We start from the raw sequence: 26,381 nt of genomic DNA, 5'->3' as shown, positions 1-26,381 counted from the left end.
AAATTACATCATCTGGTGCACACCAAATAACAGTGTGGCCATAGTTTTTATAACAAGTCTTTAGCATAACAGTCATGAGTAATTTAAGCCTAGATATCTTTATTCTAACTAACTATATCGCTAAACCTTCGATTTTCTATTCCGAAAGCAAATTGATAAGGTTTTGATGAAACTTGGATTTCGTTCCAGCGACGATCCTGTGGTTGACTTTGGGGTTTGACCGTGATATCCTGTGCTCATCTTGATCAATTACTTCAAGGGGATAGGAAGGGATCCGTGCTGGGACCATTTCCTATCCATCTGTATACTTTGTCGCTAACCTGGAGCTTTTGAACCTTGCAAACAATGGAGACAGCTACAGAAATTTGGATTAGCTGTGGAAACGGACCAATTTTGTAGCCAATTGCATTCTTTAACAAAACAATAGGGCATATAATCAAACATGAAGAAGAAGACATATTATTACTTAATTTTATCAAAACCTAGTGGATGTGGCATTATTTAGGTGGAAAATGTAGGAAAAGAGAGGAAACATAGGCAAAAAGGGGTGTCATGGTAAGACAATCTTTGGACTCTACAGACAGAATGGAGGAATTTATGTGTAGGGGACAGACTTGCAACTCACGGTGGGGAGGCTATTTCTCCCAAATTTCGATGGGTCCTCCAAGATCTCGGCCAAGGCCTGGGTCGAGAAGCTGGATGTCTATTTCCAGCTGAACTAAATGACAGAGTGTGGGGCAATCAAGATTGCCACATTGCACTTGGAACGGGAAGTCCACGACTAGTGGTTCCATAGACTGACCACATTGGGGTATGCTAGAGTGATTGCTTATGATGAGTTCACTAAGAGGGTATTGGAGTGGTTCGAGAGAAAGGATCTAGAGGATTATTTTGGGGAGTTGGCTAAGCTCAGGTAGACCGGGAGTGCAAAAACCTACATCTCATAGTTTCTACATTTGTCGATGATGATCCCAGACTTGTTAGAGTCTAGGAATATTTTCATGTTTATCAATGGGCTAGCAGAGCCATTATGTGGGTTGGTGAGGTCCAACAGGCCCACGACATTGAAGGATGTCATAGGGAGAGCCTGAGACCTACAGGATGACCTACCTAGGACAAGGGAACCATTCCCCCCTAGGCAGGGCTTCTAGCAGAAGGGGAATGACAGCAAGGACCCACCACTGAGGGCTAATCAGGGGCATGCACAAGTGGATGATGAGACTAGAAGAGACCTCGGGTGGAGGAAGTTGTGTTTCACTTGTCAATAACCATGGGCACCATTCCACAGGTGTGCAGTGGGCAAGGCTCACTATATAGAGGTCTTCTCTGATAGTGATGCAGAGGAGGAGACTTATTTTGAGATGTCAAGAGAGGATAGTGCAACACCACCAGGAGGAGGAGGAGGACCACCACCACCACCACCAAGGGGAGTTTCTTTCGCACCTACTGGAGGGGTACTTGCATCGCTGCGAGGGGTACCCAATTTTTTTACTATGAGGATCTGAGGCACTGTTCAGGGGCAGTGTGTCTCAGTACTGGTGGACAGTGGGGCTACCCACAACTTCATTGATGCACAACTGGTTCAGAGGAGGGGAATCACAATTGAGGAGTTCGAGGGATTCTCAGTTCTTGTGCCCGGGGACAAGACCATGTAATGCACCCACTATGTGGCAGCTTTGACAGTGACCATGGGGAATTACTCCATGACAGATCATTTATTTGTGGTCGATGTATCAGGCACCAATGTTATGTTAGGAGTCCAATGGCTCTATACACTGGGCAGAGTCATGAAATATTAGCAGAAGCTTGAGATCGGGTTCATATGGCTAGATGGCAAGACTGTGTTGCTTCATTGGATGCACTCATAACCCCCACAGCCTGTCTCGTCCCACAGGATGGAGGCTGACTTGAGACATGGAGACATTGAGTGGGATGTGGAGTTGAGGATCTTAGAGGCTGGGCGAAAGGCCAAGCCACCACGTCCGAAGATACAGGCTATTCTTGATAGGTATCCAGTGGTTTTTAGGGACATACGACCAGGACAACCTCCTAAGAATGGATTTGATCACACCATCGAGTTGGAGCTAGGGGTGCAGGCCGTCATCACCACCCCTTATCGACATCCCAAGGCTTACCGTGATGAGATTGAGAGGGCCATCCATGATCTATTGGAACTAGGGTATATTATACCCAACTCTAGCCCTTTTGCTTCATCAATTGTGCTAGTGAAAAATAAGGGTGGGTCCTTACAGATGTGCATTGATTACAGAGCTCTCAACAAGAAAATGTTGAATAATCGCTATCATACTCCTGTTATAGATGAGTTGATGGATGAGTTGAGGGGTGAGAATTTTTTCTCAAAGATTGATCTGAGGTTGGGGTACCATCTGATCTGAGTGAGGGACCAAGATGTCCCAAAGAGAGCATTCCAATGCCACTATGGGCACTTTGAGTTCATGGTTATGCCCCTTCAGGTGACCAACACACCTACCACATTCCAATTGTACATGAACTAAGTATTTCGTGGGAAGTTGAGGAAGTTCGTGCTGGTGTTCTTTGACAACATAATTATCTACAATCAAACGTGGGAGGAGCATTTACAATGCCTTGAGATAGTACTGCGCATATTGGAGGTGTAGTAGTTCTATGCCAAACTATCTAAGTGCAAGTTTGGGATGACTGAGATTCTCTACCTTGGGCATATCATTGTGGAGGATGGTGTTAGAGTGGATGAGGAGAAGATCAGAGCTATCCGGGATTGGCCAGAGCCCTAGAATGTGACCGAGTTGAGGGGGTTCATGGGCATTTGCACCTATTATAGGAAATTTATGAAGGGTTTCTCATAGTTGGCTGCACCCCTCATAATTTTGACGAAGAAGGGGGCTTTATACTGGACCACTACGACGCAAGAGGAATTTTATCGCCTCAAGGAAGTCATGAGTAGTTGTCCAGTGTTGGCACTTCCTGATTTCACTTAGCCTTTTGTGTTGGAGTGTGATGCATCAAGAGTGGGCATGGGGGCCGTATTGATGCGGGGAGGGCACCCCATAACATTTGACAGCTAGAAGCTATTGGCCATGAGCTTCTCTACTCCATATTAACAAGGATATGTTGGCCATCATGTATGCCTTGGCCAAGTTCAAGCAGTATTTGGTTGGAAATAGATTCAAGGTCAAAATTGACCACAACAGCCTCAGGTTCTTTTTGGAGCAGAAATAGCTACAGGAGAGGCAACGAAAGTGGGTGAGAAAACTAAAATCGTATGACTTTGACATTGAATATTTCAAAGGGAAGCACAACATAGTCACCGATGTGTTGTCCAGGAGACCAACCACCTTGTCCTTGATGAACATTTCCCTAGACTAGAGGGCGTAGTTACTTGTTGAGTACTCCAAGGACAGGTTTGCATGCAATATCCTTGATGGGTTGGTGAAGGATGAACGATAGTGGGTGATGAACGAGGTGATCTCATACCGAGATCAGATTTACTTGGTGCCCAACTCCCCGCTGAAGGAGAATATTCTGCAGCCTAACCATGGTTCACCACTAGCAAGGCACTAGGTGTTTACGAAGACATGTCGGACCATTAGGAAGCACTTTGCATGGAAGTGCCTCAAGGAGGATGTTCTGAGGCATATACATGAGTGTTACACATGCCAGTGAAAAAAGAGAGAGTAGACACACCACACTAGTCTACTACAACCGCTTCCCATTTCGGAGGGAAAATGGGAAAGCATATCAATGGATTTCATCATCGGGCTGCCCACAGTGCATGGCAAGGATTGCATATATGTGGTGGTGGATTTCTTGACAAAGTACGCCCATTTCTTTGCCATTCCAACCTAGTACTCGACCTCACAAGTGGCTGAATTATTTTTCTAGGAGGTATTTCAGCTACATGGTCTCCCAAAGACCATTTTTAGTGGTCGGGACAATAGGTTCATGGGTAAAGAACTCACCCCAAGCACCAGATACCACCCCCGGACGAATGGCCAAACGGAGATACTTAGCAAGTGCTTGGAGGGATACTTGTGTAACTCCGTGACATGGAAGCAGAAGGCATGGATACGATGGCTGCATTTTGGGGCAATATTGCTACAACACTACCCATCACATGCCTATAGGTATGTTGCCATTTCGAACCCTATATGGTTATGATGCATTGTCTTTTGTTGATGTCATCATTGGAGACAGTAGGACCCCAAGGGCCAAGTACTAGATACCGTAGAGCCAAGACATCTTGAGGGCTCTAAAAGACAATCTGCAAATGGCCCAGAATCAACAGAAGCTTTATGCAGACAAGAGCAGAGTTGAGATGAATTTTGAAGTTGGGGACTTGATCTTTTTGAGGCTCCAGCATACCAGCAATCCACACTTAAGTAAAAGGGGGTTGAAAAACTCAAACCCCACTTCTATGGGCCTTATCGTGTTTCTTGAAAGGTGGGGGATCACCAAGGAGCCAGGTGCACAACGTTTTTCATGTGTCTTGCCTCAAGAAGGCACTAGGACAGCAGGTCATCGCTATTACAGAGATACCCCTTATGGACAATGAAGGCCATTTAGTGTTGGAACCAGAGACCATTTTGGATTCCAGAGAGAGGCACCTATGTAACAGGGTCATCAGGGAATTTCTTATTCAATGCAGGAATCTACTAGATGAGGATGGACCCTGGGAGGGGGAACAAATACTACAAAATCCTTCTTTGCAGTTGCTTGATGACAAGCAACGTTTTGGTGGGGACGACTATGATATTACTGCTTAGTATTTCACTAAGGGAATATCAAATTTTTGATCAATTTTGGCACTCACACTATCTCACTTAGGAAAAATGGGGCCTAGGGAACCCATGTGTGATTTTTTTCCTGAGAGGCACTCCAACTATAGGCTCAGTGAAAAATTGTGGCTTTAGTGGAACATGGGGGCCACCACGAAGGCATTTTTGGCCCACAAAGGGAATACACTTCATTGGCTCGAAGAAGGTGGTGGAAGTTGATGTGGGCCCACATGGGCAACCTTGGAGGCAATTTGATAAAAGGAGGAGCTCTCATTTTGGATCATTCATTCATCATTTTCGAATTTATGTTTGACAAAGATCATGCTTGAGCAGTGAGCCAAGTTTGCATGTGCTGTTGAGCACACTGGGTGTTTCCGAGTGGAAATCCCAACCCTTGCTTCAATGGAATTCGAGTGCTAACACAAGGAGGGAGTTCTCTTCAGCATAATCCACACCATCAACAGGAGTTTGCATTACACCAACAGAGGGAGCCACAATAGCGTAGGGACTTCGCAGTCATTGATAGAGGCACTCTAAGGGTGAGGGGAGATAAGGAAGTTTGAGTTGGAGAATTGGTGGGAAGGCTTAGCAAGCCTTCTAATAGGTTTTGCAGGTATTTTGGTGGTATTTCAATAGCAGATCATTCAGGGGGTTGAATTTCCCGGCCAAAGAGCTAGTCAAGCTCAAGGGGGTTGAAATTTTGAGGTCAAACGTTGGCCAAACCCTTTGTGGGTTATTATAGGTTTTATGAGTAGAGGCTAGGATTAAATTCTCGGAGTTTTTTGAGTAGTAGATTGGGCTCTAGAAGCTCTTCATTTCAGGCAGCAACATAATTTTATGGGTTTACAACGTAGCAGTTGGGCTGAATTGACATGGTTTGGAGGAGGGTGATTTAGGGATCATTATGGGCTTTGTTACATTTCTTAAAGCAAGCCCAGGTGCACACATTACAACACCTTGATTGTACTCCTTTCCCATTTAATAAAATGAGTAGACAACGTTGTTGTGGAGCACTTTTTGTTATATGATTGTCTGTTTGATTTTTCTGATGTGTTGTCTATTTTGCTTTTAAAATTACAGTTAATTTTCCCTTTAGGGATATTATATTCGAAGCAAGTAATGGAAGAGGAGGATGTGGCCCTCACATCAAAGGGGCACCAGGAGTAGTGCAGGAGGAAGAAGGACATTTCCAAGATGGAATGTTTCAGATGTGGTGAGCTTGGCCACTACAACACTCAATGTCCTCTGAGAAAGAAGAACAAAGAGGAGAAGTAGGTGCAGTAGGCTACATCCGCGGAGATTGACAGGCTTTCCTCTAGATTGGAGGAAGATTTTACCATGGTCACTGATATACCTCCACGAGTGAGGTGGGGTGATTTGGTTTTGTAACCCAAAAGAGCTACATGATGGGAAATTTTTTTGAGGAGGTCCACCTCATGAATCAATACCTTGCTACGGGAACCCATAGCATGCAGTAGCAGGATGGATCAGTGGTAGATGGTGCAGTGAGATTCCAGAGTGACAGATGAAGTTGTTACTAGCAGTCAGAGACTGATCAACATAGTGTAGAGTTGGCAACAGTGTAGTTGACACAAAGAAAAGTCAGCAGTAGCAAAGAGGCTTCAGTAACAACGCAAATTCTAGTAGCAGTTAGGACTCAGGTGACAGATGCAGCATACTAATCACAGTTGATTCATTATTTTGGATGCTTTTCAGTTGCAGTTGTTGTAGTTGTAGCAACAATAGATGGAGAGGGAGTTGCAGTGTAGATGTTGTGTTGGTATAATTTCAGCCCAGCCAACAACATCATGAATGCAACATTTATCAGAGTTGCGCGATAGTTGGTGGGCAACAACAGCTAGACATCAACAGCGTAACGGGAGGTGGTGCAGAGATAAGGTGTTGCTTCAGTGGGTTGCAACACTAGAACACATTCATCCCTAAGAGGGAGTGTTGATTTTTGTAGCATCAGATGTGTTCTAGCCACAAAACTTTGTGGAGAGGCTAGAATACATGTATTCTCCAAAACCCAGAAATCGTTTCTAGAAATTCCACCTAGAGATGACTTAATTGAAATAATTAATATTTTTTAATAGTGCCTAAGTCTAAACTTAGAAAAATTGATTAATTAAAGGGTATTAATTAAGTCATGGTGAGAATTTTCTAGAAGAAGACATGGATCGATTTCTAGTTAATCGTAGACATCGATTATGTTTTAATCTTGGATGTTGATGTCTCAACGAGAGATTAAAAGAATAAATTTGATGGGGGTTGGGGAACACACTTGAGAGACAAGGAATTCAATTTTGCTGGGAAATTGAACTCCAGAGTAGCATAAGTCAATTGACGGAGGTGATTCACTGAATTCGAAGCAGTGAGAGAGGGGCAGGGATAGTAATACCGAAAGGAAGTTTCTCTAGTTCGGTGAGTGCAAAGAAGAGAGGCAATGAGTGCCCTAGAGAGGCAGCGCAGAGCAGAGAGGAAGCATAAAGCTTCATAGGGAGATTCATATTTTGCTAAGGAGAAGTCAAAATTCTGTGCAAGAAGTTGGAGTGGGAGCCCGCAGGATCGATTTTCTAGATAGCTACTGATCAGTTAGCGAGAGAGACATTGGTCTAAATTGTGGGACACAGATCTACATAGGCTAATGAAGAGGTAGTGCAAAGACAACAAGGGACAACTCATCTTGAGCCAAGATCAGTGTCAGATCATTGGTGGTAGTGCGATTTTTCTTGCTAGATCTCCATTTAGTTATTTCTCTGTATTGAAAGCTAGATTTGTACTCAGGTTTACTACTGCATAATAAATAAAACCCTCATCCACTGCATCGGTTTTCCCAAGTTGGGTTTTTCCTGGGACATTGGTCCAAAAATAAAAGTGTTATTTATGTGTGTGTGATTCTATTCTTCCAACATTATTTTTCTTTTGCAGTATTGTATTTGTGAAGGCTGCAATGTATTAGTTTTGATATTTACCGTAGAATGCAGTAAATAATTTGTTCAAGTTATTTAACAAATAGAAGAAACTTAATCAGTTGTTACAGTAGGATTTGGGGTGAGCTGAATTTTCACACATATCTCATCCCAAAATGTCTTGGACAAAGATTTCCCATTCCTCGAAGATACTATTCAAGCCAAACAAATAAGCTATGTAGTTTGAGGCTCTTGTCCTACAGCTGCAAGTTGATCCCAGATTTCCAGAATTTTTGTGAGAAAGGGATCTATGTCTTCACCTTTCTACATGTGAGCATTTCTCAGCTTCTCCTTTAGGAACATCTTCCTATGCTCGGAAGGATTTTGATATAGAGAGGAAATAACATCCGAGATTTCTTTGGTGGTATTCTTGGTCTCCATATGTGAGACAATATGATATCGAACACCATTGAGAAACAATCGCTTTGCTTTCGCCATCTCCTTATTGTAGTTCGTTATTTGCTCTGCATTTGTAGGTATTGTGACAACTCTTTCTACATATGTCTTCAGACCATACTCGTCCAACAGGAAGGACATCCCGGCCTTTTGGATACAATAGTTGGATGCTGTTATCGGGAAATCTAGTGTCTATGCAGAGCTGCTAGTCCCACTAAGACAGGTAGCTATCTTAGAAACAAACAGATTAAAGTTACTCTCATTTTCCTTTATGAGAAGTAGATAGGAGAAGATCAAAGAATACCAACCTCAATCCTTCGCTCGGTTCTTTGCTTGTTCCTTCTCCTCACCGACTGGTCTTTGCCGCTTCTCCCTTGACCACTCCACTTCAAAGAGTACCTGTAAAGTCAAAGCAACATAATACCTTCAAAGTGCAGAGATCTACAATCATAAACAATATAGGACCAGATATATATTGACCACACAAATGCATATACTATCAGACATACAAGAATGTGGAGGAAAACTTGAATAGCTTTATTAATATGAATATTAGAAGAGAGGATTACAACCCATTGTTCTGACCCAGCGTCATCCTCTCAGCATGAAAGCCCTTCTTCACCTCATGAAAAGCTTAGATCACCCAACACTATGATATTCCACCAGGAAACCAACAGCACTTCCTTACAAGATACAAAATTCCAGCCCCTGGATCTCTGGGATGAGGGATCCATATATAGATGATTGCAGGGAGGTGAGTCAGCTTCTGGGATTTTGATTAATGTCTTCTCTCTGATAGTTCTTGGTTCCACTTGGAGATTGATGATCTCTTACTCATCCCTGGGCGAATTCAGAGAGTCAAGTGTCACAGGAGAAGTTTCTGGAAGATTCTATGATCATCCACCTCGCAAACTGTCTCTGCCATTTGTCCATTCTTGCCATCGCACCCTACAGAAGGGATTTTTAGTATTCATCGCACCTTTTACACTGGGCAAGTGAGATGCATCACACCCTTAGCACTGAGCAACCTGTATGGTCCAGTTTTGACTAGTTCTGAGCAATTTCCTGTGGAGAACTTTTGGGAGATGATGTAATCAGCTGACCTTGTTCCTTTAGGGCATGAAACAACACTTTTAAGGACTCAGGAGCCCTTGGTTTATGGACATATATGATTGGGGTTGTAGTGCCAAAAAATGTCTATAGCAGTTGCCCCCCTAAAGCATGAGGTCGTTAATCTTTTGATGTCGGGTGAAATGCTTTATCATGAGGATCCGAGGTTTTTCGAACTGGAAGGCGACCTGTAATAAGATACAATACTATACATTATATTCATAATATTTTCATAACCTAGCTGAGGCGGGCATTCCCATGCTCAGCTTTATAAATTCATTTTCATGTACATAGGGCAGATAATCGTCTGTGTAGCAGACTGATGATTCTGGTAGAGCCATCATCCTTTGATTCAGATGATCATTTGTGTAGCAATGATGTACATTTGATGTCTTTATTTTCCTGAATATATCGTAGCCCGAATGGATGAAACTAGATCCGGGGTATTCAAACTCGTCCAATCTTCGCCCGAAGTACAAGTCGATCCATGTGAAAATGTTTTGGAGTCGAACATGGAAAGACATCTCCTGATTACCAACCGATGATGTAAGCTGTTAACAGGCGCGAGAGGAATCATCGATAATGATGATGACCCTCAAGGTACGACAGTACAATTCGTGTGGTGTGAGAATGGGACTTGGCGTCGAACACCACGCAAAATCTCTCGGTCAAAGGCCATTGATGTAAACCTGTCACCAAAAGTGAGAAACTTGCCATTGAGGCATGCAAGCTTCAAAGTACTGAAAGGGTTGTTCCTAGGTCGACTTCTTGGATAATGAGCTGATGTCGACAAGAAGTGACCCGTCATAGGAGGGCCTTAATGAATCCCACATCTATGACACGGAACGGAGCAAATGACTTTTGGAGGTGAAAACGATCTGATGATACAGGGTTCAGGGTGGCAGTCATGAAAGAATGAAGCGTAAAGGTATTGCAGTGGATGAGACACAAGATGGGTTGGTGAATTCTCTGATCGACTTCTCTTGAACATATCGGCGACACTTGGAATGGATTGGTAGCGTTAACCCCAAATATGGATGGTACGATGGACCAATGGTAATATGACCGGTGAACGGAATAACCCAACCTGACTCAGACATGGAGTGAAAGTGTCATGTTCAAGAGCGACTTTGCTACCAATAAAGTTTCTTCAAGTTTTCTTCCCAATTTTTCCCCAGTCATTGCTGACCAGTACCTCTTTATTTTTATCAAGCTTGAGGAGGATAACATATGCTTGTTCTATAATTTTCCCTTCAGGCAAACCCGTCGCTATGTTTTAACGAGCCTAGCAATAGTGAGACTCGTTCTTGTCTATATGGACAAGTTTGTCGCTATTGGTTTTAATGAGTTTAACGACAAAGATAACTCGGTCCTTTTCAATTTTAGAGAGTCTGAAAGGGACATAAAGGAAACTCCAATAATCCTTTTTCGTCATATAATCCCTTAAGTCTGAAAAAGTATAAAAGAATACGAAAGGGATGAATTTTCGATAATTTTAACAAGCCGAACAAAACGAGTGCTCTATCTTTTTGTGTAATAATCCCTTAGGTCCAAAAAGATTAAAATCTAAAGGAGGGATAGCACTCCTGGTAGCTTTAATGAGCTGGAGAGGCCAACTACTCAGCAATCTTTTCATATTTTACGAGTCAAACGAAAAGAGCTTAAAGGAGACTTGTTTTTTGAGGAACGAGTGATAATTTTGGGTAGCAGCTGATTCCAGGTAAGGTTTGGAATTCTCCAATCACGGCAGTGTCACAAGGATGGCTAAGAGGATCACTCTTTGCAGTTGTTCCTCAAAAAGGGTAAACAATCAAATGGAGGCGTATGATTGGCTAAAACAGAGTGGAGGTGATGATAAGAACACGACCAAGGTTCAGGAGCTGATGATAATGCAGTCACAATGGTTATTTACCGAAAATTGGTTCATTTTTTAATGAGTTTAAGCTCTGAGGGAAACATTTGCTCATTGCTTAGGTTTAATTTTTAACGAGCTTTAACTTCACATAAAAACTGCTCATGCCAGTGATATAATAAGGACATCTCATCGATAGATTCCATTTTTATGGAGCTTGCACCTTTCGAAGCTTTGCTCTGTTGCCTCTCGTATGCAAGCTAGGAACGACCAACTACGCTCCTCTACTTAACTACCAAGATCACTACCAAGGTTAGGTAGGAAAATTTTTCCTTTACTTTGTCAGTGCCATTTGGCCCCTGCGAAGACGAACGGTCGATTTGACCACTCACCCGACTTAGGCAGTTGAAGTCAGCAGAACCATAGAGTTAGTGTTATGCTGGTCGCTTCTCACTCGTGCACAAGAGGTTTGCATGCCCCCAGGTATAGCGAAGTAGAGTTTCCAGGTTACCCTTCAATTTGCAGACAAAACATTTGTTCTATCGGGAAAGGCCTACCTTTTAACAGAGGTATCTTATTCTAGTCTAACTCCCTCTTCCTATATGGATGGGCGTCGGACCAGTCATATATCCTTCGTGGAAACCTACCCTATACCTGAAGTTTCCCTGCCGAAGCAGACCAGGGTGCATGCCCCCTGGGTTTCAGTCATGTCCCCCGAATTACTCGCGTTCTTTGGGTGGACGGACTAGAGATTGATGAGACATTCCTTGCATAAAAAGACCATTTAGGGATGGCATTTGACTATTAGCTATGTGTGAGCCGGGGAACGAAAGTTGGTCTACGAGCTGGACCACTTTGCCTTCATGCGAAAAACACATTACTCGAAATAGTGAGGAGACAATGGCTCCCATGCAATAAATATAGTCACGTCCAAGGAGTAAATTATAATCTAGAGGTCCTTGGACTACCATTACGTTCATATAAGCGGTTTTCCTTCTCAACGTTATAGGTACATTGGGAAGGATCCCTAACGATTGACTGGTTCCTTTGTCGAACACTGTCCGATTTCTCATCTCAGGTAGAAGCGATGGCGAACCAAGCGCTTTCCAAGAAGTTGAGGAAAGGATACTCACAGAAGCCCCTTCATCTATGATGGCACCGATCATGACCATTTTGTAAGCTTGTACAATGATTTGGAATGGTACACTAGCCGGTAAACAGGGTCTGCCTAGTAGATTCCAATCGAAGGAAATGACTAGGTTGCTTGGAGGTGGGACCGAAAAGACGGCCGGATATGACTCTGACGAACTTCCTTCTTGTGATAAAGGAACGGGTAGATTGCCCCCATGTTCATCGGAGCCTGTTTTTACGAAAATAATTTGAACAGTGTCGTTCTCATTCCCTTCGGTGATTGTATCATCTGAAGATGGACCTTCCGAAGACAAGACCGGGTCGACTGCTGCCTCAACCTTTTGACTTTCGTCTGGTATGGATTCAACAGGTTTATCTTCAATGATAGATGCTTCGACTGACCAAAATGGCGTGTCAATAGGATTTTCAACTAGTGATGGACTCGCCAAGAGTTTCTTGTATCCAGGAGGAAGCCGTAGCGGTGAAGCAGGACAGTTATCCAAGACTCTTTTAGCTTCATCTAGGAAGGGACAGCGGTGGACGATGTGATCACCTTCACATAGTTTACAAGGAAATTTACATTTCCTTTTCTATCCAAATGCTTCACTTTCACTAGTTGATGGTGTACTTTCAACATGATGTTCAGAGGTTGATGACACCGGCTTGTGCAAACGAGGAGACCAGTCCCTTAAGATCCGAGGGATGCAAGGAAAATATCGATGATAGTGGTCTCCTTTGCAAATGACACATGGAGATTTAGGCTTGGACGGTGCAGTGTGTGGATTTTCACTAGATGATTCCCGGTTACCCCTTTTCGCCTTTGGCTCCTTCTTCTTCTTCTCTTTCTTCTCCTTCCCCTTCTCTTTCTTAGTTACTTGATTTTTGGCTTTACCAGCTTCATCAAGCGAAGAGGAAGGAGGAGAGGGAGAATCGGACGAAGTAGAAGGTTGGGGGGTAACTTTAGTATCATCTAGTTGCTGACTTGATTGTTCAGGAATCACGGTGTTCTGAATGACGGAGGTCGAGAAGAGCCATATTGGCAAGCCAATCGTAAATCCTGGAAGTGACAATGTGGCCATATGAGGTGCACCAACATCTCCCCAAGAGGAGAAAGGACTAGGATTTCCTCCAAGGGGGAATCCTTAGTTGGTGGACTCCATTTTCCTCAACCTAAGACCAATGCGGGAATAGTGATATTGTTCTGATTAAAATAAATTTTAGACGCTTTGACACAACTTGTTTTTCAATTTTTAAGAGTCGAGAAAAAACAAAATATGACTCTAGTCGCCTTCGATTTTTAATGAGCCTGAAGTGACAAGTGCTTAGATGGACCTTTTCCTTTAAGGAGTCTGAAAAGGAACGAAAGAGACTACACTGGAAATCTAGACAGAGGGATTACCAAATCAATCGCAAAACTACAAAATACTTTTTACAGTACAGCAGTCAATCTTCCCGAATGTTGTGTTCAGTGCATTGCGATCGATAGGGCGGCAGACACGGCTTCCTATGGATAAAGGATATAGCCTATTGTGGTCTCCCAATATATACTCGACGGTACGTGGGAGCATAAGTCCGCACTGGCACTTGTCATCTCAAAGAGGAGGAATCACCCAACCAACAATAAAAGCGATAGTTACCAGGATTTACAACGCTGGAATACGTCTCTAGCCTAGACTTCTAGATGTTGTGCGTTAGGTTCCAAAGCGTTTTTATGTTCATTGAATTTATTTTACAGATGATCTTTCTTAAGAAATTTGCCTTTCAGGTTCACTGCGTGATGTAGATATACAATTCCTAAAATGCAATCTAAGATGATAAACAATCGTTTAATCTTCTTTTTGCAATGAAAATCCTAGCTACTAAGGAAAGAGAGATGATATTCTTTCAACATAGAGCAGAGAGCACACACTAGATGCACTGTCCTAAATCAAACCAACAAGCAATCTAAATGCAAATGCACATGCATGTATTTTTTTCAGCCTTCTTAATGTGTGAATGACAAGAAGAATGCTAAGTACAAATCTAAATTATCTTTTCAAAGTGACAGTACTAACAAATTTCTCTTCAAAAACAAAAGGAAGATAATGATGACACTTTGCGACTTTGAATTGAAAACTGCTTTCGACACTTGAAAAACTACTAATTCAAATCAAATACAAGAGTAACTGTATAATCGACCATCAAGAACAATAGAATTCTTTTCTTTGACTGAAAACGACACTTGCGACACTTCCAAATCAAAAGACGACAGTTTGATTACGTTACTTTTTGTAAAAGAGAACTGTAAATGGCGCACAATACATAAAAACATTCACAATTCTTTGTACTATGGAGGTGGAATCATGCAAAGGAAGGGAGTTTCCACAGTGGTATACTAATCACAGACAACAAAAATCCTAAATAAAGCTGAAGAGAGTGAACACAGAAACCAAAATCTGAGAGCAGAAGAGGTCTTATTTCATCAGCGCCCCTGCAACACAAGGAAAGTGTGATGCAGTGCACCTACTGCACACGGGAGGTGTGATGCATCCAGATTCCCAAGAGGAGAAAGCGCGATGGTCCAGGGATGAGACTTCACCTTGGTTCTTGGTCATAGTTTGCAGCTTAGTTCAAGGATTTAGGCCGAGCTAATGATATTCAGTAAATAGAAATCACAGGGGCTGATCTAATGAGGTTACTAGAGCCACCACTAGGGCAATTAGGATGTTTGCAAATCGATTGTTCAGTTTATAAACAAAACCCGGAGATAGACTGAAGCAGCATTGATCTACTTTTCACTTGCATAGAAAATGCAGTTCGAAGGCTAGCTGGCTTAACTTCAGGCTCCGTCTGTAAGTTTATAAAGCAAACAAGTATAGACAAGCAAACAAGCTATTCGCTCCCCAGCGGAGTCGCCATTTTGTTATCGGGAAATCTAGTGTCTATGCAGAGTTGCTAGTCCCACTAAGACGGGTAGCTATCTTAGAAACAAACAGATTAAAGTTACTCTCGTTTTCCTTTATGAGAAGTATATAGGAAAAGATCAAAGAATACCAACCTCAATCCTTCGCTCGGTTCTTTGCTTGTTCCTTCTCCTCACTGACTGGTCTTTGTCGCTTCTCCCTTGACCACTCCGCTTCAAAGAGTACCTGTAAAGTCAAAGCAACATAATACCTTCAAAGTGCAGAGATCTACAATCATAAACAATATAGGACCAGATATATATTGACCACACAAATGCATATACTATCAGACATACAAGAATATGGAGGAAAACTTGAATAGCTTTATTAATATGAAGATTAGAAGAGAGGATTACTACCCATTGTTCTGACCCAGCGTCATCCTCCCAGCATGAAAGCCCTTCTTCACCTCATGAAAAGCTTAAATCACCCAACACTATGATATTCCACCAGGAAAACAACAATTCTTCCTTACAAGATACAAAATTCCAGCCCCTGGATCTCTGGGATGAGGGATCCATATATAGATGATTGTAGGGAGGTGAGTCAGCTTCTGGGATTTTGATTAGTGTCTTCTCTCTGATAGTTCTTGGTTCCACTTGGAGATTGATGATCTCTTACTCATCCCTGGGCAAATTTAGAGAAGCAAGTGTCACAAGAGAAGTTTCTGGAAGATTCTATGATCATCCACCTCGCAACTTGTCTCTGCCATTTGTCCATTCTCGCCCATCGCACCCTACAGAAGGGCTTTTTAGTATGCATCGCACCTTTTACACTGGGCAGGTGAGATGCATCGCACCCCTAGCACTGAGCAACCTGTATGGTTCAGTTTTGACTAGTTTTGAGCAGTTTCCTGTGGAGAACTTCTGGGAGATGATGTAATCAGCTGACCTTGTTCCTTTAGGGCATGAAACAACACTTTTAAGGACTCAGGAGCCCTTGGTTTATGGACATATATGATTGGGGTTGCAGTGCCCAAAAATTTCTATAACAGATGCACCCTCTAATTTGTCCCGATCTCGGAGTCCCGTTGAATCCATGTCTGAAAAAAACTCGAACTTGGATGGAAATCTCCCTCTTTCACCTACTTGTTTGTTAGCTCTGTTATTCACACCCCTTCATGGAGTGAGAAAAGTTGTCTTCTGTTATTTCCTTTTTCAAGTGGAAAATTTGATTTCTGAAGCTAGAAGCCCTCTAAGAGAAATTCCCTCTGTGTGTGCAATTTCTCTTCCAACTGACACTGAATCTACTCTAGAAAACTATTGCGAACCCTTTGTGCCTAAACAAGAAATTTTCTCTATGAAAATATTGATTTGTTTCTCCCTCTTCCTACTGGAATTGCTTCCTCAGGCAATTCGAACTTTCCTACCACGTACCACCTACCATTGGAAAATCGAACCCTATCTAGCAATTCATAGTACCTGGCTAGGAACTACGCAGCCCAAGAAAATTTCGTTCTGCTACTCCCTCTAAACAACAAAATTTTCCTCCTCCGACTCTTAGCCAATTGTATGTCAAATATGCTCTTATACCATGTGAAAATTCCTTGAAAGGCAAAAACTAGAAATAATTGTTCTAAATGATAAAGTTATTATGCAGTTTATTTTGTTTACAAAAAAATAACAAATTATTCACACCGCAATTTAATAACGAATTATACACACTGCAATTTCTTCACCATGAAAGATATTGTGGAAGCAAAAATAGGACTTGATGAAATCTAGCACACACACATAAAAATTGACACACTTATTTTTGGACAAATCTCCCCGGAAAAACCCATTATGGGAAAATCGGTGCAACCACTGAGAGATTTATTATTATGCAACAATGAATTCTGAGTAGAATAAATTTGGATGCCCAACTGGCTATCCAATTTGAGAGAAATACTGAAAAAATCACCTGAGGTTATTTACCCTTGTCTCCAAGCAATCCCAGCTCGAAACTGACAAGCCCAAACAAGTCATTCAAACCCTCTACACAGGCTCTGTCTCACCTTTGCGCAACCTGTCACTCTCTTAGCATAGGATCATTGTTACTCAAGTCATCCTACCTATTGCTGACTAGGGATGTGTTTCTCCTGCCTACTAGAAAATCCTCGAAGCCTCTAGAAACTAAAATGACCTCCTCTCTAGTTAAATCAAACTTCCTCTTTGTGGCTCTGCGTAGGCCCTGTGCTACCTCTTGAAGAAAATAATTTGACCTTCTCTCTTGTCTCTCCAAAACTGGAAAATATTCCTCTGGATCACTTTTTTGGCCCCTCTCTAACCCTCTGTCCCCTCTCTGGCTCAAACTTTGCTTATGGCTAGCTCTACTTGCACAAGGAACTCACATTATTAGCTCTCACTCACTGTGATGTGTGTTTTTTCATCTACCCATCGACCTCTTCTTATAATCTCTAGTTGGGACTCCAATGCCCAAGATTAAAACTTAATTGATGGCTAAGATCATCTCCAAGTTGATCCATGTGAATTTCTAGAGAATTCTCACCTTTTTCAATTAATTGCTATTAATTAATCAATTTCCCTAAGTTAGACATTTTTTAATTATTGATGAATTAATTTAATTGAGTTATCTCTAGGTGGAATTTCCATAAATAATTTTTGGGCTTTGGAGAACTCTTGTATCTTAGCCTCTCCACAAAGGTTTGAGACTAGAACACCTTTCGATGCTACAAAAACTAACAGAAAAGATAATACCATAATCAAAATGATAGGCAACTAGCTTAAACATATTCAGATTCCACATTGTAGCCAAACTACCCAATAGGCCGATGGTGTTGGTCACATAAATATGTCATTTAGGACTGATATTAGACAATACCTCCCTTTCCTTTTCTCTATGACACATAGTATCCTATAATAGAACCAAATCAGAATGATGTAATCCAATCAAAATCTGAAGGGATATATTTTTTGCAGCCAATCCCAATCCACACACATTCAATGACATAATAATCATACTGGAAGGTCCTCTTCGGGTGCTTAATCTATAAGACCCAAGATTTTGTAAGAGAAACATCCAAAAATCCAACCTTAATGCTAGCCTGATGATTATTAGGACGACTTGTATCCAAAAGAGAACCTTGAGTCATGGTGTTTGTTGTTAGTATTGTGCTTTTAGTCTTTTGTGATTTGTTCGCACTTGATTGCAGCTTTGTTTATGTCTTGCGCATGGCATGCCACTCTGTTTGTGGTGTCATATCGTTATTGGTTTTCATGGTTTTTCTTCTTTCTTGCTTTTATTCTTGCCTTTTATGTTTTGAGGGCCTTGGGAATTAGTTTGGGAAAGAGGACAATTAATGGAGCTCGGGGAGAGTTGTGTGGAACCCAACAGATAATGTGAGACCCAGATGAAGCTTGGTGCATGTAAATGGAAGTTAAAGGAAAGAATATAGCAGTTATTTGGATTGGTTGGGTCTATTGGTGTACATGGATGTTGGCATGACAATTATGAGAAAGGTAACAGAGATAGTAAAGTAAATGGATTTGAAGTGTCAAATGCCTTGGCTAGGTTGGGAACTGTTATTCTCAATGTTATGCATGGTGTGCATGGGTAAAGGGGGTTCTCTTAACCTTAACTTTATGATATTTGGTAATTATGTTGCGATTATGATTATGTTGATGGCTCTATATATGTGAATATGTATGTATGTATGTCATTTTTAGAGAGGGTTGTCAAGGATCATGATTGTTTTATGCTAGTGTTTATGTGTGTGTGTGTGTGATTATCTGATAGGGTTATTAGGCATCGTGATTTTTTTATGTTGATGTTTATATGCATATATGTATGTATGTATGTCATTATCTGACATGATTGTAAGGGATCATTCTTGTGGAGGAATTATTAGTTATGCATGTGAATGACATGAAGAAGCTCCTAGTCTTATGAGGAATCAAGTGGGAAGAGTAGCCCTGAAATATTTATGAGGATAGTATCATGTGGATATGAATTGATATTATGTGATTATACTATTTCTATGTTTATGTTATGGACATGTAATTTTGAGGGATACATTAGTGGAAGGAAAGCAGTGCCATCTGCAACATGTTGGAACAAACATGAATAATGGAAAACTACTAGAAGCAAGGTTGCTTGGTAGAATTAGTGTGGTCTCTGGATGTGCAGTACTACTCTTGTACATATGGTTTTGTGTATATGTATACCAATGCTATGTACATATGGTGATGTGTACATGTTGTATAATGATGCTATGTACATATGGTGTTATGTATGTGTTGTATATGCATTGCTATGTACATATGATGTTGTGTATGTGTTGTATATACGATGCTATGTACATATGGTGTTGTGTACATGTTGGATATGTGATGTTGTGTACATATGGTGTTTTAGGCATGTTGGATATGTGGTGTTGTGTACATATGGTGTTGTGCACATGTTATATATGCGGTGTTGTGAACATATGGTGCTATGTACATGTTGCATATGTGGTGTTGTGTACATATGGTGCTATGCACATGTTGTATATGTACTGTTGTGTACATATGGTGTTGTGTGCATGTTGTACATGTAGTGTTGTGTGCATGATTGTACATGTGGTGTTGTGTGCATGAAGTGTTGTGTACATGTCGTGCATGTGGTGTTGTGCATATGTTATGAAGGTGGTGTTGTGTACAGGTTGTGCAGGTGGTGGTGTGTACATGTGGTGTTGTGTACACATCATGCATGTGGCATTGTGTACATGTGGTGTTGTTCACATGTTATGTAGGTGGTGTTGTGTACACTTTGTGCAGGTGGTGGTGTGTACGTGTTATGCAGGTGGTGTTGTATACAGGTGGTATTATGTACATGTGGTACACGTGGTACTATTGTACATGTGGTATTATGTACATGTCATACATGTGTTGTGTATATGTGCTATTGTGTTACATATATTGTGTAGTTATTGCATTGTGACGTGTAGTTGCTATGTTGTACCTTGTATACACACACTTATTGTATTTTGTTGTGTACAGTATGTATTGTATTGTGTTGTACACCACATGTAAGAGTATGTATTGTATTGTGTTGTACCCCAGGTGTAGGGGTATGTGTTGTGCTGTACATTAGATGTAGGTGTATGTATTGTAATTAATAGTAATTAATTGAGAAAGGTGAGAATTCTCTAGAAATTCAATTTGAATGATTTCATGTAAGGGTTTCCAAGTTGAAGACTTTGCCTCTTCATTTGGTCCTGATGATGAACCACACTTGTTGATTCGAAACGCGTCGGCCAAAAATTTCGCTTATGTGATTTCTACCAAAACACTTTGCCTAAGTCATTATGGATCACAGAAGCTTGAATACATAAATTACTACCCCACTACTATTAAAGTTCATCACTTTGAACGGTCTCGCATAAAGGTTTCCAAATTGAAGACTCTGTCTCTTCATATGGTCTTGATGATGAACCACACTTGTTGGTTCGAAACGTGTTGGCCAAAAATTTTTCTTATGTGATTTCTAGCAAAATACTTTGTTTAATGTTAGATATTCCTATATACTTTTGGACATAGTGCTTGGTCTTATGCCCTTTGTTTGGTGGAGCTCCTCAGTTCGAAAAGTTGACATGTTTGGGGATATCACAGAAAAGTTAGTGTTAAGTGCCCATAGCAGGGGGTGAGCGTTGTTCACTATACTTTGAATCCAAGTGGGAAATTGATAGAGGATTGTCAACAAGGGTTGTATTGGTTGAGAACGGTCAACAAAGATAGTATTGATCCAATTTGTCATAATATAAAATGAAAAAAAAACTAATATATATCACTGGGAAAGTTATATGTGAGGCCTTCAAAGACAACAGGGAAAGAGAAAGTTATGCATATATGCTAGCAACTAGCTCTTGGGATAATCTATTTAGCCAGGGGTTTGTCAACAAGTTGGGAGCATTTATTGTAAAGCTTCACAAAAAAACACTACATACATCAAGCAGATGAAGAAGCAATCTATTCTATAAGCTATCTTTAACGAAATAAATATTAAAATAATTTTTTCCCTTCTTACTATTAAAATGAAAATAAAAAAATAAAATTATATTAATTTTTTTTTCAAAATATTAAAAATAAAATAAAATATACTCCATTCTAAATTAAAAATTATATCTTAAAAATTTATAACAGAACACTCTATCCATAAATTTATTTCATTTCCAAAGAAATTGAAAAAACATTATTTTAAAAAAACCCAAAATGAAATGGTTTAACGAATGGAATTTTGAATTTCTTTTAAGAAGTAAGAAATTTGACCAAGAGAGTTTAAATCGTTTTTTTTTTAAATAATAGAAATAAATTCAGCCTTATTAAAAGCCCAAAATCATAAAACTTAACCACTGTAATAATAAATTAGGTAAAAATTTCTATTATTTTAACGAAAATATATATTTTCTACTATAAACAAAATGAAATCACCACCCATATTAATCAGCTCTATTGTAACCCAAAAAAGCGACATGAAATCACCATTCATATTAACGTACTACACTCAGCTCTTAATAAAAAGGAAAGGAAAGAAAGAAAAAAATAAATGATGAGTCATATAAATGAGCTCCATTCCAAAAGCATCGACGAGATATTCCAAAAGAGGCGGCAGATGATCCGCATGGGATGACGGTGCAGGATAGATGATGCCGTGGGCATCCCCGGACGACGGTGGCCGACGGTGGCCTCGACAGAGAAGCAGAACGCTTGTCTTTGTAAAACTTTAAAGAGAAGCAAAGGGAGAAATTCAAGCGGCGAGCGCACTCTGTTACCAATACGCTTGTCTTTGTAAAACTTTAAAGAGAAGCAAAGGGAGAAATTCAAGCGGCGAGCGCACACTGTTACCAATTATACTTTGCGTCTAATCATACGATTCTTCTCACCGCACTTTGCTTGCAACCGTACATTCATTCCCTGTCACTCCACTCGAACCAGAGATCTTTGTGAGAGTCATGTCCGGGGACGGGAAGTTGCGGGCAGACTGGAAGGAGCAAGTCCGGAAATCAGGGCCACTCCCAGAAGTGAATCCGGACACGGGCATCAATGGCTGGTCGTCGCCGCTGGGCGACCCGTTCTCGGTCCGGGGTGTCGACTATTTCAGCAAGGGGCAGAAAATTCCGTCCGGGGACTGGCTGATGAAACCTCTGGGCATGGACTGGCTCCGCTCCTCGGCCAGGCTCGACCACGTCCTCGCTCGCCCTGACAACCGTGTCATGGCCGCCCTGCGCCTAGCCCAGAGCGAGGGCAGGGCGCTGAAGCCTTTCGTGTTCGCTGTGAACCTGCAGGTGCCCGGGCGGGAGCAGCAGCACAGCGAGGTGTTTTACTACGCGACGGAGGATCCAATCCCACCGGGGTCTCTCTTCTACCGCTTCGTGCACGGTGACGACGCCTTCCGCAACAGCAGATTCAAGCTCCTGAATCGGATCGTGAAGGGCCCCTGGATCGTTCGGGCGACCGTGGGCAACCACGCGGCGTGCCTCCTGGGCAACGCCCTCACCTGCCGTTATCTGAGAGGGGAAAATTATTTAGAGATTGATGTTGACATTGCCTACTCGGGGATCGCGAGCACTGTGGTTCACCTCGCCCTCAGTTCCGTGACCTCCGTTTGCGTGGACATGGCTTTCGTGGTGGAGTCCCAGTCGGACGAGGAGCTGCCCGAGCGGCTCGTCGGGGCCATTCGTATTCAACATATCGAAATGTCGTCTGCCCTCTATGTTGACCCCACCCCTAAACAATGCCGACAAAACCTTCAGAGGTGGGGCTAATAAGAGGAGTTAGTTGTTTTTGGAGTTTCCCGTGCTAAAATTTGATGGGAAAAATTGTGATGGAATTTTAATGTGTTATTTAAAGTCGTTTTTTTGAGTGTATATATGTATTCTCGCTGGATTTTAGAGAAATTAAACTTGTTTAAAGGCAACTCGCTAACAATATTTCAGAATTTTCTTTCTGAAAAAAACAATATTTCGGAATTTTAGAGAAATTAAAGTAGCACTAAATTTGTGTTATTTAAACTAGTTTTTTCACTGTATATAGAAAGAAAGAAAGAAGAAAGAAATTATTTTAATGTCTACGAGGCTAAAGATAACCTATGGGACAGATTGCTTCTTCATCTGCTTGATGTATTCGGCCTTTTTCTGTAAAGCTTCACAATAAATGCTCTCAGCTTCACAATAAATACTCCTAACTTCTCGACAAACACCTCACTAAATATGGATTCCTCCCAAATTTAAAAAAATTGAAATGGCACTAAAAACAACTCATTAACCATATATAGCTATTAACCATATATATAGCATGGACTCAGCGTCTGATTTAACTAAATATATTATGAGACGGGTGACTTATATTACTAGTTTATTAATAGACAAATAATTCCATATATATTATTTGCCCTGAAATAATAACCTTGGAACTTTTTCCAAAAAAATATTTTATGGGAATTAAATCACAATTTTAAAAATATTATTTTAAAATGAATATCTATTCTTTTTACCAAAATAAATATCTGAGGAAAATTAAATCATAATTTTGAAAATGCTACTTTAAAATAAATACATATTCTTTTTTTAAAGAAACTCTAAAAGTGTAAAGCAATAAAGGAAAATGGTTAAAGGTAAAAATGAAAAAAAGCTTCATTTCTTTTCCTTTCCGTTACCCGTGTTGATTGCGAGCAACATTAAATAGAACTTTATTTACCTTTCTAACCACTTGGTTGACTTATGAAGATTGGAGATGCTCGAAAGGCATTAAAAATGAGCTCCCCTCATAACGGAAGGACAAGGTTGGAAATTGCAAGTTGAACGGAAAATGCCATTGCATTAGAACGAATTCATCAATCAAGTTTTTCAAGGTTCAAAGTAAAATTATTTCACAAACTTAATATTAATAACTAATTTTTGTTTAATATATGTTAATATATTTTTGTTTAGTAAGTTGTATAAGTTTTGGGATGATTAAACTTTTAATTTTTGGTTTAAGAAACGGAAGGAAATTTAAATTATCAAAATTATTCGAAGATTGCATTTGAATTAGAGACCTTCACATCATATATTATAAATTCTTGAACAGGGTATCTTATCACTCTTTATTTTATTTTATGTTTTATGAAAAATAACATTTTAAGTTATTATATTATTTATAATTGGAATCTTGAAAATATTAATAAATATTATATAATAAAACTATTTTTTCTTATAAAAATCTGGAATTTTATTATTAATGGTTTGTAAAAATAAATAATATTTGATATTAAAAATTGTATGTTAATAGTGATTTGTTTAAGGAGTGAAAGCAAGTTGTTAATAACTTTTTTAATATATATTTAATTGTGTTTATATTATAAAAAAAAAAAATTTATCTTAGTTCACGGGGTTAGGAATAAGGGTGTCATGTTAAGGAATTTCTTGAAGTTAATGTTATTGGTTCAAAACACATGAATCATCCCATCAACCTATTTAAAGAAGAAGAATTGAACCTTTAACATCATAAATACATTATATTCTTTACAATTTAATCGAAATATTTTCATTAATCCATTGCTAAATTTGAAATTCATTCCTTACACAATGATTGTAGCCTTAAATTATATAAACATATTTACATTATCAATACTTAAAAAATAATAAAGTTACCATTTATCTATGTGTTGACGGTGTTGGATCTGCCAACATTCAGGGGATCTCCCCGGTATGAAGTCCCAACTAGACCTCACATTGTTTGGAGTAGGAGTTTCATTCGGTATGATGGCCCGGTTGCCATTATCTTAAAGATATGCCTTAGCTCTCACTTGTCAGCACATGAGAGTGGGATACTTAGTCTTTAAACAACAAGGTTCATGTGCCTGGTGAGTGCTTAGTGTCGCTTGTGTCAAATTTCTTTCATTGCAAAGGGAGAGGGTGAGAGTGAGTCTCAAGTCGAAAGGGAATAGTCCCAACTCTGTTAGAGACACGCAACACAATAAAATCTGTGCAGCGTCCAATGGAGTAGTCCACACGGATGCAGAAGTCACAAACACAAAGGTGAACATATAACACATACAACACCCAGCAGAGTAATCCACACGAGTGTGGCAGTTGTTATAACAATTATACATGAATGAATCTGTTGAGTATTCAACGAAATAGTCCACATGGGCGAGGCAATGTTAACGATTGGTACAACACATTTCCAACAACATATGCACTAAAACAATCGAAATAGTTCAATTGCCTTAATACAGGTTAAAGTAACATGCATTACAAGCGTCCAAAGAATAGTCTTACAAACAAATACAATACATGTGTGAAAATGTGTTGGCCTATTAACAAGCTTCTGAATTAAGGGAAAATTTCAAGACACATCCTTACACCATTACATCATTAACCCCGATAGCGAGGTGTTGGAGTCACTGCTCCCTCCTCAAAGAAAAGATTACAGACTCTCAAGGCTATGTGGGACGAGCCAAGGTGAAAAGTCCTTTGCATATACAAATGAGGGGTATATATAGCCAAGGGTGAACTTGACCCTTGTGACTCTTTGACTTCCCTCATGACTGTTTGACTTACATGACTCTTCAACTTTATATGTGGGTATCTTGGACTTCCACGTTACATTATATTGATTACAACAGTATGGCCCACAGTGGTGATGTGACCGCCGAGATGACTCATGACATGAATCGACATGACAATGCTGGTATGTTCACGCTGATGATTGTGTCCATGTTGAGTTGCAGTGCTGCTGTGTGATGATTGTGCTTTTGTGTATCATAGCTTCACCATCTGCATGGCAAGGTGTGTGGAGTCTTCGATGATCTTGGTGTTTGCTTGATGTTGCACATGCATGTATCCCCTTCGTTGGTACTTGGCATGCTTCATGTGTTCATCCGTTCCCGAACAAGTCTCATAGCATGTGCTCCTTATTCATCTCGTTCGTCGTCGCACCATGTCTCATCCATGTACATGTATTTGCAATCACTTATGACAAGACGACATCAAATACATAAATCTCAGAGTCTACCGTGATGCATCATCTTTTGTTTTTGGGTGCAAGCGACCGGGAGAGAGGACAAGGCCCTGAAACTATGTAGAGCATTTCAGGCTAGGATGTGAGCTCTGAGGCATTGACAAGGAAAATTGTGCAAGGGTCACTAGGAGGTTGGGATGAGCAGTCCGGAATAGTAGTCACATTCTACAGGATCTGGCTCAGTTGGGAGGTAGAACTGCGCAATTTTTTTAGGGAGGCAG

The 26,381-nt window shown here is 40.6% G+C and overlaps 1 pseudogene; it reads left to right on the top strand.

Moving 5' to 3' along the window:
• Window positions 1–21,765: 21,765 nt before the first annotated feature.
• LOC149252946 (protein ENHANCED DISEASE RESISTANCE 2-like pseudogene) lies at window positions 21,766–23,024 on the top strand (annotated as a pseudogene).
• Window positions 23,025–26,381: the final 3,357 nt, after the last annotated feature.

The sequence above is a fragment of the Pinus tabuliformis genome, chromosome 7 (assembly GCF_031772625.1).
Source record: "Pinus tabuliformis cultivar Carrire ecotype Pingquan chromosome 7, CPIR1, whole genome shotgun sequence".
NCBI lineage: Eukaryota > Viridiplantae > Streptophyta > Pinopsida > Pinales > Pinaceae > Pinus > Pinus tabuliformis.
This window is presented reverse-complemented; position numbering and strand designations above follow the sequence as displayed.